The sequence below is a fragment of the Pseudorasbora parva genome, chromosome 13 (genome assembly GCF_024679245.1).
Source record: "Pseudorasbora parva isolate DD20220531a chromosome 13, ASM2467924v1, whole genome shotgun sequence".
NCBI lineage: Eukaryota > Metazoa > Chordata > Actinopteri > Cypriniformes > Gobionidae > Pseudorasbora > Pseudorasbora parva.
In genome coordinates this window covers 38,113,148-38,129,219 of record NC_090184.1, presented here as the reverse complement: position 1 = coordinate 38,129,219, position 16,072 = coordinate 38,113,148, and positions in this window count along the sequence as shown.

Below are 16,072 nucleotides of genomic sequence, written 5' to 3'. Positions count from 1 at the left end.
GATTTGACCACTACGTCATTCGTGGCACTATGGCGGACGAGCACCTCTGTGATTTTTCATGTCTAGGGACCCACTAACTCAGTTCAAATGAGAAATTCCCCCAACACCAAATTGCGAACGGGTCTACAGGACAGGTCCAGGGACGGACAAAATAAAGTTTTAGTAAATATTAATCAGACAGTCTGCAAATACTCTAATGACAGTTAGTTGACATGTAGTTGCAAAGTTACTTATAGTTAGTAGAATGTCTAAAGTGGACTATCAAAATAAAGTTTGTTTATTTATTTATTTATTTATTTATTTATGTGCATACTATGAACAACTAAAGGGATTTTGAGTTTGATTTGTTTAGATCCATACAGTATGTCAAATTGTAGTGTGTACAGCAAAAAAAAAATAAAAAAATCTGGATCTGTTTAAATGACTCCATGTCATTTGTAGGATGCTGATTTTGGGGTTTGTGATATCAGTATTTCGCTGTTCAAACTGCAAACCCCTAAATGGATTTGAGTCTGATAATTTTGCATCCTGTTGTTTTGTTGTTTGTGGTCTTAACAAAAACAACAACACGCATAAAATACATTGCAAACCTAATCCACAGCACATACAGATCCAACTCTCATCTGTTTACTTGTCTGTTGTCTGATTAGTGAAATTCCATAGTAGTTTCAAAATAGACACCTTTGTTTTTTCACTTAGATGCGTCAACAACAAAAAAAGCCTGTGTTTCTTCTGTGTGTCTGAACAAAGCCACTGATCTGGAGTTTGTCTGAGATCATGATTGATGCATTTGAGCAGCACTGATCTAAAGGAACTCTCGGCACATTCTCCTGCAAATGATGATTGCTTTGCCTCACTGCTGAGGAAGAAGCCCTTGGTGGAATACCAAATTATATCTGTACGTTTTGTAGATTGTATTCACGCCTGATTATGTCTTATCTGCTCTTTCTCTCCCTGCATCGTCTCACCTCTTCCTCTCCTCTCACTCATCTAGTCCCTCGCACTCTTTAAAGCAGTTCGATTAGTTCTACTGTTCTTGTCTCGTCTCATTATTTAGCGAGTGCCGTAGCCGAAGAGCCTGTGCTGTAACCTCGAGAGACGGGGGACTCTTATTTAAGTTGGCCCTCGTCTTGCGTCTTCCTCCAAGCGACCGGCTCTCATCTCCCCTGTTTCTCAAACTGTCCATTTAGGCGCATTAGCCTTAACGCAAGATTAAGACCTGTTTTGCAGGAGCCCGTATGCAAAACAGAGGCGACATATCAGTATGCATGAGGTTGTCACATCTTTCTGAAAAATTCATCGGAGCAAATGGAGCTACAATGCAAATAGTTCCCCCGCTGTGCAATGATTTCTGTGCCGTGCCAGGTGCCCTGTTCAAACAAATGTAAATGAAAAGAAAGCAAAGGTTCCATTATGGCGTGGAAAACAGTGAGATGCTCTCGGGTCGGCCGGCCGCGGCTCGACGTATAGCGCTTGTGCGTGTTCGTGGGACGTTCTCTGCGGTGAAATTTCATTGCACATTTACATCTCATCCCTCTCTGTCACGAATGGAATTCTGATGGGGAAATTATTTAAATGTTAAACCAAAAACTGTCACCTAGAGCATTAGATGCATTCATAAATAGTCAGAGGGAGAAAACAATATGACTTATTTACTTCCTCTCTCGCTCTACTTTTCACTTCTTTTTCTCGTTTTTTCCTGCTCTGAATTTTGGAAGGCATCTAATGATCAAAACGATGACTATTTGAAGTGCACGAAATAGACAGTAATTGCATTTTGCGGATTTCTCGGAAATGTTACAGTTGAGACCTTTCTGCGATCAAACTCTGAGGACTGATAACGGCAGTGATCTGATAAAGGTTTGATTATGTGCTTCTCAGCAGTTGCAGGTGCTTATGGGACAGAGTGTTCTGGCATCCTTACTTAGTTGCAGGTACTGAGCTCTAGGAGGTTAATCTAAGAGGTTTGGGGAATTTGAAGGTTTTTATTATGGTTTCCTATGCGAGATATGGAAGACGCCTAAAGCACAAAGCTTAATGTACACTCTAAAAAATGCTGGGTTAAAAACAACCCAAGTTGGGTTGAAAATGCACCAACCCAACAATTGGGTTGTTTTAACCCAATGGTTGAGTTGTTCTTACCCAGCAATTGGGTTGTCTTAAGCAACATTTAACCCAACCACTGGGTTAAAACAACTCAACCATTGGGTTAAAACAACCCAATTGTTGGGTTGGTGCATTTTCAACCCAACTTGGGTTGTTTTTAACCCAGCATTTTTTAGAGTGTAGCCTAATTCACTTTGCAAGTTGAAATTTAGTTGGTCTCGTGCAAGATCCTACATCCTCCCCACAGTTAAAAGCATAGCGTTATCTTGTTCTAATCAAAATCTGGTTAAAGACCAGTTAGCACTGTGCTAAGTGAATTTGGGAAATGTGATTAACTTTTTAAATTCATGAATTGCATTGTTTTATGGTTTTATAATGTTCACTGTGGCGCACTTATAATGTTAGTATGATTTTTACATCAAAAATGATTTTTCCTACCATGATTTTCGCTCATGTTTACCAAGACTGCATTTATTTGATTAAAACTACCATGAAAATAATATTGTAAAATATATTTTACAGTTTAACATAACTTTTCTACTTGAATAGATTTCAAAAAAATGTATTTATTTCTCTGATCAAAGCTGAATTTCCAGCATCATTAGTGTCACATGATCCTTCAGAAATCATTCTAATATGCTCAAGAACCCCTCCTATTATCAATGTTGAAAAGTGCAATTAAAAATTGTTTGTAACATTATAAATCTCTTTAGTCAATTGATCAGTTTAATGTATCCTTGCCAAATCTTATTAACCCCAAGTTTTTGAATGCTAGAGTATTTTTTTTTTTTTTTAAATCTTGTTAGTAGTACAAAAAATGGAGCCACACTTTTCAGTTGTGACTATATTAATAATAGCATACACTCATAGCTTTTTTTTTGCTTGAGTGTCTTTACTGTGCACTGGGTCACTGCATGGGTACTGTAGAGAGAGTCGTACCAGCTCATTGACTTGGACTTGTGGGTTTGTGATGCTTATTGATACTTACAGTCAGGATTCCCTACTAGAAAGATATAGGCTCTGAAAACAACTTACTAATAGCCCAGTTTTGCACTCTCAAAATTCAGTGAGCTGTGCTAAAGCCGGTAGTGGATGAATACTGTATGATTAATCTATTTTGTAGAAGCCAAAACCCTAGACGCATGAATGAAAACATGAATCAGAGACTAGAGTTGCAAAATGATTCATGCATGTGCGATGACGAGTCAAAGCCTGAGATGTGCACGAACAGGCAACAGGCTCTTAGTGTAATTTTTTGACGGCTGTGGACATGTGACCCAAGGCTTACATTGTATTGGTTGTCACGTTTTGTGTTTGTCGACGGGCAAATATTATCATCCATATTAGTTCAGAATTCATTCATTAAGAAATGTTAATTTGTAATACTTATGTTAAATGTTAAAATGTGAAATAGTAACATGTAATTGTACATATGGATATTAACATTGTCTAAATGCTGTAAAAAAAAAAAATACAGACCCACTTTATATTAGGTGGCCTTAAATACTATGTACTAACATTTTAATTAATTATTTGATACAATGCACTTATTGTGTACATATACATTTTAGAAATACCTGCATGTAATTTTTTAATCATATAATTTTTGTAATTACATTTGTAATTACACAGTTGGCACTTCCCTTACACCTAACTCTACCCTTAAACTGACCCATATCACCACACCTGTCCCTAACTCTACCCTTAAACTGACCCATATCACCACACCTGTCCCTAACTCTACCCGTATCCCTCCTCAATATCAGCAAAGGTGTTTGGCAATACAACTTGAACACAGTAAGTACATTGTACTTAGTTTTTGATGTAAGTACATAGTACTTAAGGCCACCTAATATAAAGTGGGGCCAAAATTACTTCATAATGCAGAATGCATTTAAGGTATAGTCTGTAATGTGAAAATGCTGTCATTTACTCAATATTTTGAAGAATGTGACAGTTCAAACAACCTGTATTGGGGTAATGCATTGCCATAGACTGAAAAAAAAATGCTGAAAGAAGAAAAGTGAAGCCGCCAATGATCCGAAAATGATCTTGTGAAGATTTGGGACTGGAGTCTGCGTAGTAGATAGCAGGAAGTGATCCGCGAAGTGAAAGATATCAGATGGAGTATATTGAGTCCATCAACACCCCCCAATGCTTGCACTGTCCTATAATTTCGCTTTTTCATTCAGTAACATTGGGTTAAGTAACATTGATTTATATGCAGTTTTTTGTTGATATTCACATTATTTTACTTATGATATTTCTTTGTCTTTAGATCCGTAGATTCTGTACTCTTTCAGAAGATGCGTAATAGCGCCCCCTACCATATAATCACAGAACCAGATCCAAGGGTTAGATCCAAATCCAGTGGGTGGATTTGGGGATGGTTACATTAGTCTCAGATGTCACACTTAAGGACCGTTGGCAAGATTTTCGAAGTCATCATCTGATTGGTTGAATTCTATGTCTGGGAGATGTTTGTGTCACGTTCTTTAACTGTCCACCGGGAAACAAATGCTGTAATGCCAAACTCCCTTCCCTTGAAGCATTTGTGTTTACAGCTGTTACATTGAGCGTTTACCAGCGCTTAACTAAATGCTGGATTTTCAAAAGTATGTCAAGTTTGTGGCTCCATTCTTGCAGTAATATATCTGGATCCAACCCCACCCCCTGGTTTAATTGGATAGACCTACAACCAATCAGAGCAACGGAACGACGCATGAAGTTGTCAAATGTCAACAGAACTCAACTGCTCGGTGTTGCCAAGTCTGCGGTTTTCCCGAGAGTTGTTTTACATGTCCGCGGTATGAAGTGAAGCAACCTCAATTATGTGATAAATAGACCCAGGGATGCAAATTTTAGCAGGCAAACTTGACAAAATAACACATTTTACCCCCCAAACGCCATTTTTTTCCAGAGAATCCCCCCCGGGAAGCTATTGTTTTGGGCTAGTAGTTTTGTTTTGTTGTAAAAACTTGGCAACTCTGTCCGCACGCATGCTGGATTAAACGATCCTCGCCGGGTTTTCTAAAAAAAAAAAAAAAGAATTTAAGGATACATAGTTACATTTCTGAGAGAAACAGGGAAGGCGAATGCATATGCAAACAATTTCTGCGTTTAGGATTAGAACAAATTCAAACAAGTGCCAAAGTTTGATGACGTGGATGATTAGGTTATTGTTTATTATCTGTCCGTCATCGTATAAAGCCCACCCTGACAATTTCACTGGTCCGAACAGTTTCTGTTCAGGCATAATTACTCCTCTATGGATCAAGTCCAGACCGAACTGCCCGAGCTTAAATGTTGTGGGTGGGGCTGAGTAATCAGGCTTCCAGGCTAATAAAATACATAAATGCGCAATTAGTTACTTTTTTTGTGATTAATGCAATATTATAATGCATCACTTTTAAAAGGAATTTTGCTCACCACTGCAAACATTTTTCCCCATTGACGTTCAAAGTACGAACAAAAAAAAAGCAAAAAAGTCCAAATATATATTTTTGGCATGTTCCATAGAAAAAATAAAAATAACCAGTTAGAAACCACTTAAAGGTGCACTATGCAACTTTTCGTCCACTGGAGGGCGCCTATTCTAAACGGCTCGCGGGTACCGGGACTTTTATTATGACGGGATGGGACACAGTAGCCGGCCGCACTTCCGCTTTTTCCGGTCAGGTAAAAACAGCTATTTTTATCATATCAGATGCTGGGCTTCAGCCATCCGTCCGATCTCTTCCCTGAACTGAAATGAAGTAGTGGGCTGTACTTTCCACACGACATCAGGTTCAAGTACGCCCACAAGCCGTGCGAGTTATTTGTGTATTGCAGGTTGGCTGGTGGTTATGTTGCCCGCATACCGCCTCCCATGGCTGAGACTGGTATTACGATACCTGTCGGGCCGGGGCTAGTAATGCTACTGCTAATTAAGGTTGATATCTCTGCAGCACTATAACTTGACATTTTTTTAATGGCATCATCGCCCTTATTTCTTCTCATTCTTTTGATGCGTGTAGGTCATTTTTTGGATTTTTTTACCTCAATTTTTACACATGGCACCTTTAAATAATGACAGAAGTTACATTTTGGGGTAAACTATCCCTTTAAAAGGGTGATGAATTGAGAAATCAACTTTCCCTTGATATAAAAGGTCATGTAATATAAGAATATCCTGTAAGTTTCAGAGCTGAAAACGTCCTTGTTCGTCAAAGAAACGCTTTGACACCAGGCCCAGAAAACGAATGTGCCACACCTGGAAACACCGCCTCAACATAAGATGAACAACGCCTGTTTCTGTAGCCCCGCCCACCAGCTCGTACCTGACATGACATTGGTCAGGTTTTTTTGCAGTATGACAGGACCAGTGTTTTTTATTGAATTACCAAAAATCAGTCACCATCTGAGCCTTGGTGACACAAGTTTGAATCCGGCTCGCAACTTACCTGCTCATTTCCCTATTTCAGTCAGATCTTTCGCTGTACCATCTAATTGGCAAAAAAATAATTATTAGGAAGGATTCAAAGTGTCTGATTCAGACCTAACAGACCATAAACTGAATTCTCCCACACAATGTTTCTTTTGTGGTTTCTGCTCTATGTAATTTCCAGCTGCTTTAAGTGGCCAATCAGTATGCGGCGTCCAGTGAGCAAAACCTTGCTGACAAAACACGATTGTTTAAAATCCGTCGTAAGGCTCCTGTCAACATAATTTACTAGTCGATAGATTCACTTTATGATTTTGTGCTCGGTCACAGTCATGTGATCAGACTTCAGGTTCTCTCTTCATGTAACAGTACGTGGTTATCGTCAGAATCTGCACGTTGCTTAGCAACCCCACACTATTCATTTTGTGAGCTGGTATTCACCCTGCCAGTGGAGGATAATGGTGAGATTTGATCATAGACTCCTTTTTCATTTCTCTGCAACTCGATTTATTTTTTCTTTTTTTAAGACCGTTAAGCTTGGAGTAATAGAAAGGAAAAATAAAACAGTAAAATAAGTCTCACGCAAGTAGAAACATCACACGGCAGTCGCTAATCACTCCTTGCTGTCGTTCTAGGGACATGTTGGGGTCTGTTGCAACCGAGGGCGTCTCGCAGTGCTATCACTCACAAGCCTGATGTGAATGGCAAGAACTTTCCAGAACAAAAGAGGCACGAGCCCAGAGAGCAGACAAAGGGGAAGGGTGTCTCGAATACTGTTGCGTAAACCAAAGTCTGTACAGGTAACACTTCTCAAAAGTCTCTTCCCGATGAGGCAAGCGTTCCCCAGAGAGCAACACATGAGGATAATGCAAGTTAAATGAGAGTGGAGATGAGAGGTTGCAAGAAGAGAGGTTGTTAAATACACTGTTAATAAATTGGGTAATTTTTAAATGGTAAATACAGTAGAAATGCTAGCTATATATTATGAAATGATATTCCAGACAATATTTAAAAGCAATTGAAAATTGTATTTGCAATTGCATTTTAAACTTATGCATGTATATGTTGTGACATATTGGATGATTTGCAATTGCATTTGGAATGTTTTTTGTTTGTTTTTTCATGTAACATGAGTGCCAAATTTTAAATAGAAATGCAAAGTTCATTTGCAATTGCATTTCCCGTGTCTTACGAGTTATGACCCTGCCATTTTGGAATAGCGATATATTAAAAAAATCACACATTTGCTATTTCACTTCTTCCATGTTGTGCCACAAACCTCACAAAAATTCAAATGGAATCGCAATCTCCTTTGCGCTTGCATTTCCAATGCCTAACCCAGTCAACTGTCAAATTAGCCTTGATGACGGGGTTTATTGATATAGTTGGAAAGTATGCCACACTGTAAAAAAATAGTGTTGGTTTAACTTAAAATAGTAAGTAACCCGGTTGCCTAAAAATTTAGTTTATTGGGGGGAAAAAATTTAGTTGATACAATAAAGGAAATTGGTTTAATAAATAGAAACTAAAAATATTATTGTATATGAACAACATAAAAAAGTGATAAATCATGAAAATAGCACAATTTGGCATGTTTGATTGCATCTTCACAAATAAAACACACAAGTACCCATATGTAAAAAAAAGTATTTAGAAAAAAAAGTTACCTGGTTGCCTTAATTTTGAGTTCATGAAATTAAAATTTTGAGTTAATACAATGAAATTTTTTTTGAGATTTGACAATCTTTATTAAAATATTTTTAAAAGATTTTGTAAGCATATTGGGTAATTGTGTGTTTAATTTCTGATGATGCAGTGAAACATGCCACATAGTGCTATTTTCTATTTTCATGATTTATCAAATTTTTTTATGTGGTTCAGATACAATCATATTTTGAGTTTCTATTTATTAAACAAATTTCCTTCATTGTATTAACTCAAATTTTTATTTTAAATTAACTACAAATTTTAAGGCAACCAGGTTACTTACTTTTTTAAGTTAAAACAAAAAAACTAAAACAAAAATATTACAGTGCAATATGCTTAGAAAATCTTTTAATAATATTTGAATAAAGGTTGTCGATTCTCGAAAATGTTCATTGTATTAACTCACATTTTTTATTTTAACGAACTCAAAATTTTAAGGCAACAGGTAACTTATGGCCCAAAATGGCAGGGTCATAACTCGTAAGACATTGAAAATGCAGTTGCAACTTTGCGTTTCCATGTGACAAATGGCAGATATGTTACACACACGGAAAAGAAACTCCAAACGCAATTGCGAATCACGCATTCATGTATACATTGTCACAACGTATGTGTGCACAAATTGAACATGCAATTACAAATACAATTGCTTTTAAATATTATTCGGTTCGGAATATCTTTCCATACTATCACATTACTACATTGTCACATTACTACATTTAGTTACATCAATACATTGAATTCAATTACATTACTACACTACATTACCATATTATTATTACATTACTAGGCTACATTAGATTACATTATTACACTACATTACATTACATTACATTACATAATTTTAATAATTAAGTAGTCCCATCCATGTTTGGATGCTAGGCAACGTGGGGGAGAGGACACTGGCGTTGTCTGTTCGCCGCTTCTCCACCCACAAATCATGTTAATGTACTATTAGATTTAGATTTTATTTTATTTTATTATGTTTGTGACTAGTCTAACAGTCAGAGCTACAATTGTGACTTATGCTGTTTGCTGGCAGACACTGAGAGGACGTTGTTCGTCGTTTCGCCGTTTTCCACCGCTTCTCTGATGTTTATGTTTGAATTGCTGCGGTTGGTTCTGGTTTGGAGGACATTTGATGTTGCTCGCCGCGGCTGCTCACTGGTGGTCTCCCTCGGGCTTGAGCTGCATGGTGGCTGAAGTTTGCACCGGGCTAGCGTCATCCGGGCCATCATCATCAGTGTCCGGCATGATGTTGGGATGTTCCGCTTCTCGGCTGCGCCGCTGTTCCGTCTTGCATTTCGGCCGTGGAGCGGCTTGGACTTCTGCGCCGACCCCGGGGTGTCCACAGAAGTGCCTGGAGAGCTTTGTCTGCTTCCTGCACGGTGCTGCGGCGATCCCCATCATTTGAATCGTCAAGAAGACCCATCATCTGGTCTTCAGCTGTCGTGCCTCGACGACTTCATCAGGACACACTGCCGCTGGGGGAAATCTGAAACATGGAGTGGACCACAGTGTGCTGCGGAGCTTACAGAGACTTCCACCATCAGCTCTGTTTCTGTTCACCATCAGCTCTGTTTCTGTTCACCATCAGCTCTGTTTCTGTTCACCATCAGCTCTGTTTCTGTTCACCATCAGCTCTGTTTCTGTTCTGTTTTTTGTGTTGGTTGATTGTTTGTAGTATTCTATATGTTTACATGTTATTCATTTTTTGTTTCCCCCCCCCCCCCCCCCTTGTTGCACTTTGAGATTCTTCGGAATGAAAAGTGCATTATAAATAAAATCTCTTATTATTATTATTATTATTATCCCAGACGGGATCAGCCTATGCGGTGTACATGTGGCTTTCTCCTTACCAGCTGTGTTTTTGATGTTTGTCAGTGTATTACAAAGGTACAAAAACGAGTTTAGTACTATACTTCAGTAGGTTGGTATATTAACATTAACATTATTTCAGTCATTGACTGAATTTTTTACATTAGTTACATTCGCAAAATCTGAAATGTTCTGGCAACAGATGCCTTTTTCCAGGCCCCGAAGCTCTAGGCTCCAGTGTGATCATCTGCTTATACTGAACTGAATTGATGAACAGTATTTGGTGGAGGGCTTGATGTGTGTGGTTAGGGCTTTGGCTTGTGTGCACAGAGCTTGGAGAACCGAGTACATGTGAGGTTCTGATGGTGTGTATTCATCATTCACGGAGAGCGGCGTGATAGCCATCTCTTATCGGCATTGCTCTAACAGAGCCAAAGCTTTACCTAAAACAGTATCTTAAAGGCAGCCGTTGGAAAGCAACAATGTATCACGCCGCAGGACACTCCCAGGAGCGGTTGTTCGAGTGCGACGAGCGTGACATTCACCATAAGTGCGTCTCGGTGTCGAGGACCCAGGCTAACAGCTTGTAGCAACTTTAACCTATGTTTTAAATATGAGACCTGTTGGAAGACCTAGTCCGAGTGCATTTATGATGACTGAAAATTGCTCTGAGACCAAACTCTGTCTTTATCGCACATTTATCCACCCTCAGAACTGCTGTCTGTCCGGAAGGAAAATCAATTTGTATTCAAATTTAATTCTCTCCGCCCAGGCCACTCACAAAATGCACGATTTCCCGGTAGGGGCAGATTTTTAAAGAGCATCTTCTGGCTCCCTGGGAAAACATCCCAATGAAAAATGGATGTTTTGCTCAGTGCTACCTGCGCTTTTGAGTTGGCCGTGAGCCGGGGAACATTCCTGCCGCTGTCAGGGTGAAGCTGCATTAGTGAAAACGACAGAGACAGCCGAGCGTTCTCTCGTTCGCTCCACCGCCTGACAATCTGACAATTCTACACAAGCTCTGCGCTGCATCTTTTATGTGCTCTGCTCTCCAGACTGGCCTAAAGTTTTTGGGGGCAATGGTGTGGATCATACTCTGACGAGACAGGCCTGACTGTGTGAGGGTAGATACTTCAATTGTGGTGTTACAGTTTGAGCGTTAATCTTTGTCGAAAAGATGAATGTTTGTAAATTCTCTTGGTACAGAGCAATGTTGAGGTGTCAGGCAGGGGAGCGTTCACTGCAAACAACAACAAGGCAAATGCATGAAATTATTGTACTGCATTATGCAACAACTGTGTCTGTTTCTGTGCTGTGAATTACTCCAAACATGAAACGTCTGTCCCAGGGCTTTAGAAAACAGTCAAAGTTAATAACACACACCATAATATCCCTCATTAGGCTATGTAGATTCTGTGATGTCTGTTGAGCCTTATTATTATAAATTAATAATAGTCCAGTTCTGATGCTCACGTGCCACTGTTGACTCGGCAGTGGACAGGGGTCAGTATGGGCACTCTGAGTCTCTGACTGGTCTGCAGCTGTGCAGCCCCATACGCAAGAAACTGTGATGCACTGTATTCTGATATCTTTCTATCAGAACCGGCATTAACTTCTTGAGCAATCTGAGCTACAGTAGTTCGTCTGTTTGATTGGACCACATGGGCCAGCCTTCGCTTCCCACGTGCATCAATGAGCCTTGGCCACCCAAGGCCCAGTCACCAGGTCACCACTGTTCCTTCCTTGGACCACTTTTGATAGAAACTGACCACTGCAGACCGGGAACACCCCACAAGAGCTGCAATTTTATGAGATGCTCTGAACCTGTCGTCTAGCCATCACAATTTGGTCCTTGTCAAACTCGCTCAAATCCTAACGCTTGCCCATTTTCACTGCTTCTAGCACATCAACTTTAAGGACAAAATGTTCACTTGCTGCCTAATATATCCCACCCACTAACAGGAGCCGTGATGAAGAGAGAATCAGTGTTATTCACTTCACTTGTCAGTGGTCATAATGGTGTGTGTGTGTGTGTGTGTGTGTGTGTGTGTGTGTGTGTGTGTGTGTGTGTGTGTGTGTGTGTGTGTGTGTGTGTGTGTGTGTGTGTGTGTGTGTGTGTGTGTGTGTGTGTGTGTGTGTGTGTGTGTGTGTGTGTGTGTGTGTGTGTGTGTGTGTGTGTGTGTGTGTGTGTGTGTGTGTGTGTGTGTGTGTGTGTGTGTATATATATATATATATATATATATATATATATAATCCCGGTGTTAACACATAGATTATATATATAAAAAATATGTTGTTGTTGTTGTTGTTTTTTCTTTAGGTTTTGTGAGAATCTTCCCACAATGTTTTCACATGAATAATTTGAGTAAAACCACTCAGCACACAATGGCAAACATTGCATTGCTGAACACTGGTGATTCTTCTAGAGGAATCCTACGATAGCATTGTGCATCATGATCTTTAGGTGAAGCGAGGACAGTATATGTGCTTTTCTCCATGGATCAGTGCACGCTTGAACTCCTTCCATGAGCAGCACTAAACAATTTTAAGGCTGTCTGTGCATGTTAGACGCTGAGACCAAACCGTTTACTTAGGGGGGTATCCACTGAGACCAGTCTGTGCGCGTGTGTGTGCGCGTGTGTTCGTGTGTGTGTGTGTGTGTGTGTGTGTGTGTGTGTGTGTGTGTGTGTGTGTGTGTGGTTGTGTGGTTGTGTGGGTGCGGATGTTTAAGAGAGAGAAAAATAGACTGTTTGTGTCTTCTGGGATCAGTGCTGAGACCACACGTGACATGTTATGATGCTTAAACTGTGCTTACTGTTTCCAGTCCTTTTTCAGTGCCTTTCCTCTCAAAATAGGAAATCAGTTTTATCTGAAGCCATGTTGTATTATGAGATCCTATAAAATGTTTCAATTTCATATTGTGTATGTGTTCTTGTATGGTTTATGAGGACAGAAATATGTGCAATGACATGGGTATTACAGCATAAACATGCACATTATAACAATTCCTCAATCAAATGGCTTGAAAACATACTAACAGTGTTGTAGTTTTTTTTTATAAATAAATGGCAAAAGTTAGATTTAGGGGGTAGAATGTACAGTTAGTACAATATATATATATACACACACACACACACACACACACACACACACACACACACACACACACACACACACACACACACACACACCTGGAGAGTCCCCATAAACCACATATATGTAAAGTCACTTGTATGTATACAGTGCTTTATACAATATAGATTGTTTTAAAGCAGCTTTACAATAATAACAGGAAAATTATATTTATAAAATGATATATTTGGGCTGATGTTCAGCTAAAGCCGGTTGTCAGATTGTAAAGATCCTGAATTATTAAACTAGTTCATTTCATCTATAAAGCAGATCTGCAAAAAAAATGTCTCCGTCCAGCTCAGTTCAGTTCTTATACAACAGCATCAGTACAGGCAGATCAGTAATATTGTTGAATATTAAGTGTGTGTGTTATGTTTTTCTGGTTGGTACTGAATGCACATAGACTCATGGGGACTCATGTCACAGTAGGGGCCTAGTTTCAGTTCCCCATTTTTTTTCATGTAAAAATGCAGAAAGTTTTGTGTGATGGATAGGTTTATTCTAAGAGAATAGCATGTTCTGTTTGTACAGTATGAAAAACATTACGTTAATGGAGAGTCTCCACAAAGATACCAAACCAGATTTTGTGTGTGTGTGTGTGTGTGTGTGTGTGTGTGTGTGTGTGTGTGTGTGTGTGTGTGTGTGTGTGTGTGTGTGTGTGTGTGTGTGTGTGTGTGTGTGTGTGTGTGTGTGTGTGTGTGTGTGTGTGTGTGTGTGTGTGTGTGTGTGTGTGTGTGTGTGTGTGTGTGTGTGTGTGTGTGTGTAATCTTCTCTTGCCTTTTGTTCATTGTTGCTTGTCTCATGCTAAATGTTTGCTCCAGCAACTAGATGAACATTTTGTTCCCTTTTCCACAGATGAGCAGCAATAAACCTTTGATTTGACACCTTTGAAACCTTGATTTACGTTTTATCATGACAGAATATCCCCTTCCAACCAATGTGAAAAAGGAACAAATATATTTTTTATCTTTTGTGGGAAAGTTTTAGTACAGATTAAAAGGATATTAGCAGCCCTGATGATTATTTAAACATACTTAAATATATATATATATATATATATATATATATATATATATATATATATATATATATATATATATATATATATATATATATATATATAAATATATATATATATATATATATATATATATATATATATATATGCATGTAAATGCACACAGCTAAATTGTGTCTAAGTGAACTTAGGTGGTTGTCAGTGTGTGTTTTGATGTTGAGGTTAAAACGTTATTAATGTCACATGTGATTAGCTATTGTTGCTCAGATTATCTTTGAGCTCCTCTCCAGCGCTTTTTAGCCATTATGTTTTTGTAATGTCTTCCTAATATCCACTCTCTGTTTGGTTGGGTTCACAGGAAGTTGAATTTTAAAACCCATTTTTCATCTAGAAGTCCCAGACAATTTTTTTTAAGTATTTTTAGTCACTCAGTTAAGAGTCTGATTGTTGCATAAATCTCACCAGCACAAATTTTAAAAGCACTTGCAGATATTTTTTTATCACTGTTTCAGAGACATCAGCTCTTGATGTTACATGATTGTGTGTGAACTGTAGAGCTGTTTTAAAGGTGCAATATGTAAGATTTTTGGATTCAAATATCCAAAAACCACTAGAACAATTCTATATATTTTGCTGACTTGTGTACTTACATTATCCCAAATGTTTTTTAAGAATGTTTAAATCCAGAGGAATAAGATTTAACCAGGAAACGGACTATGTCCGTGAATCACCGATCAATGACCTCATACCAATGCATTACCCTTGATTTCCGAAGACGTTTTAACGTTTTAAACACATAAAATTATGTGTTTTATTAGACAGGTGAGCAACTGTTTGGATACGTTCATTGACAGAATACTAATCACTGCTATATAGCTCAACACAATTAGTCTTATTCTTTTTTTTCTTCTTTCTTGATTTACCGCGAGTACCATGTTTTTACCATGCCTATCGATATAGCTCACTGCAGTGTGCAACAAGCGTCTCATAGTAGCTGCTGAGTGAATGCACAGAGTAGCATTATAACATAACTTTTAACACTCAAATGTGTCTAATATGATAAAACAGCACTGTTACCCCTCATACACATGACTGGAAAAAAAGCTGAACCAACGACTGTGGCATTATGTGAATCAATGGGGCGAAACTGATTTCATGTTTACTTTCAGAGTGTTAGGTATGCTGCCGAGTTTACAGTGTGTAATATGAATCACACAATTACCTTATCTGCATATATAAAAATATATGCAGATATTACGTTTTCGCAAGCCATAGACTATAATGATCTCAAAGCAGAGTTTATTTTGAGCTCTTTTAATTTCCTGCTTGCTGCTTAGCCGCACAGGTCCCTGAATGTCTCAGTGCAAAGGCTCTGTATTTGCTGCTTTGTCTTTCTCTTTCAAAGATGCTCATCACACGTGAGAAGAGAGTTGATGTTATTTTATTTCTAGCCTGGTGGGGACTTCAACCTGAATGCACACCTACTCAGGACTCGTGTCACTCTGGGGATGTAGATTGAGGTCCTCATGGGTACAACAGCTTATAAATCATACAGAATGAGTTCTTTTGAAAATGTAAAAATGCAGAAAGTTTCATGTGATATGTAGGTTTAGGGTTAGGGGGATAGAATATATGGTTTAACAGTATAAAAACCCTTACATCTATGGTGAGTCCCCAGAACGATAGCGCACCTCATTTGTTATGAGGACAAAATGTCTCCAAAATCCTTGTTCTTGTGAGGACATTTTTGGTCTCCATGAGGAAAACATCTTATAAATCATACTAAGTGATGTTTTATGAAAATGCAAAAGGTTTTCTGTGATTGTTTAGGGGTAGAGTTAGTGCAAGGGGATAAAATGTGCTTCACA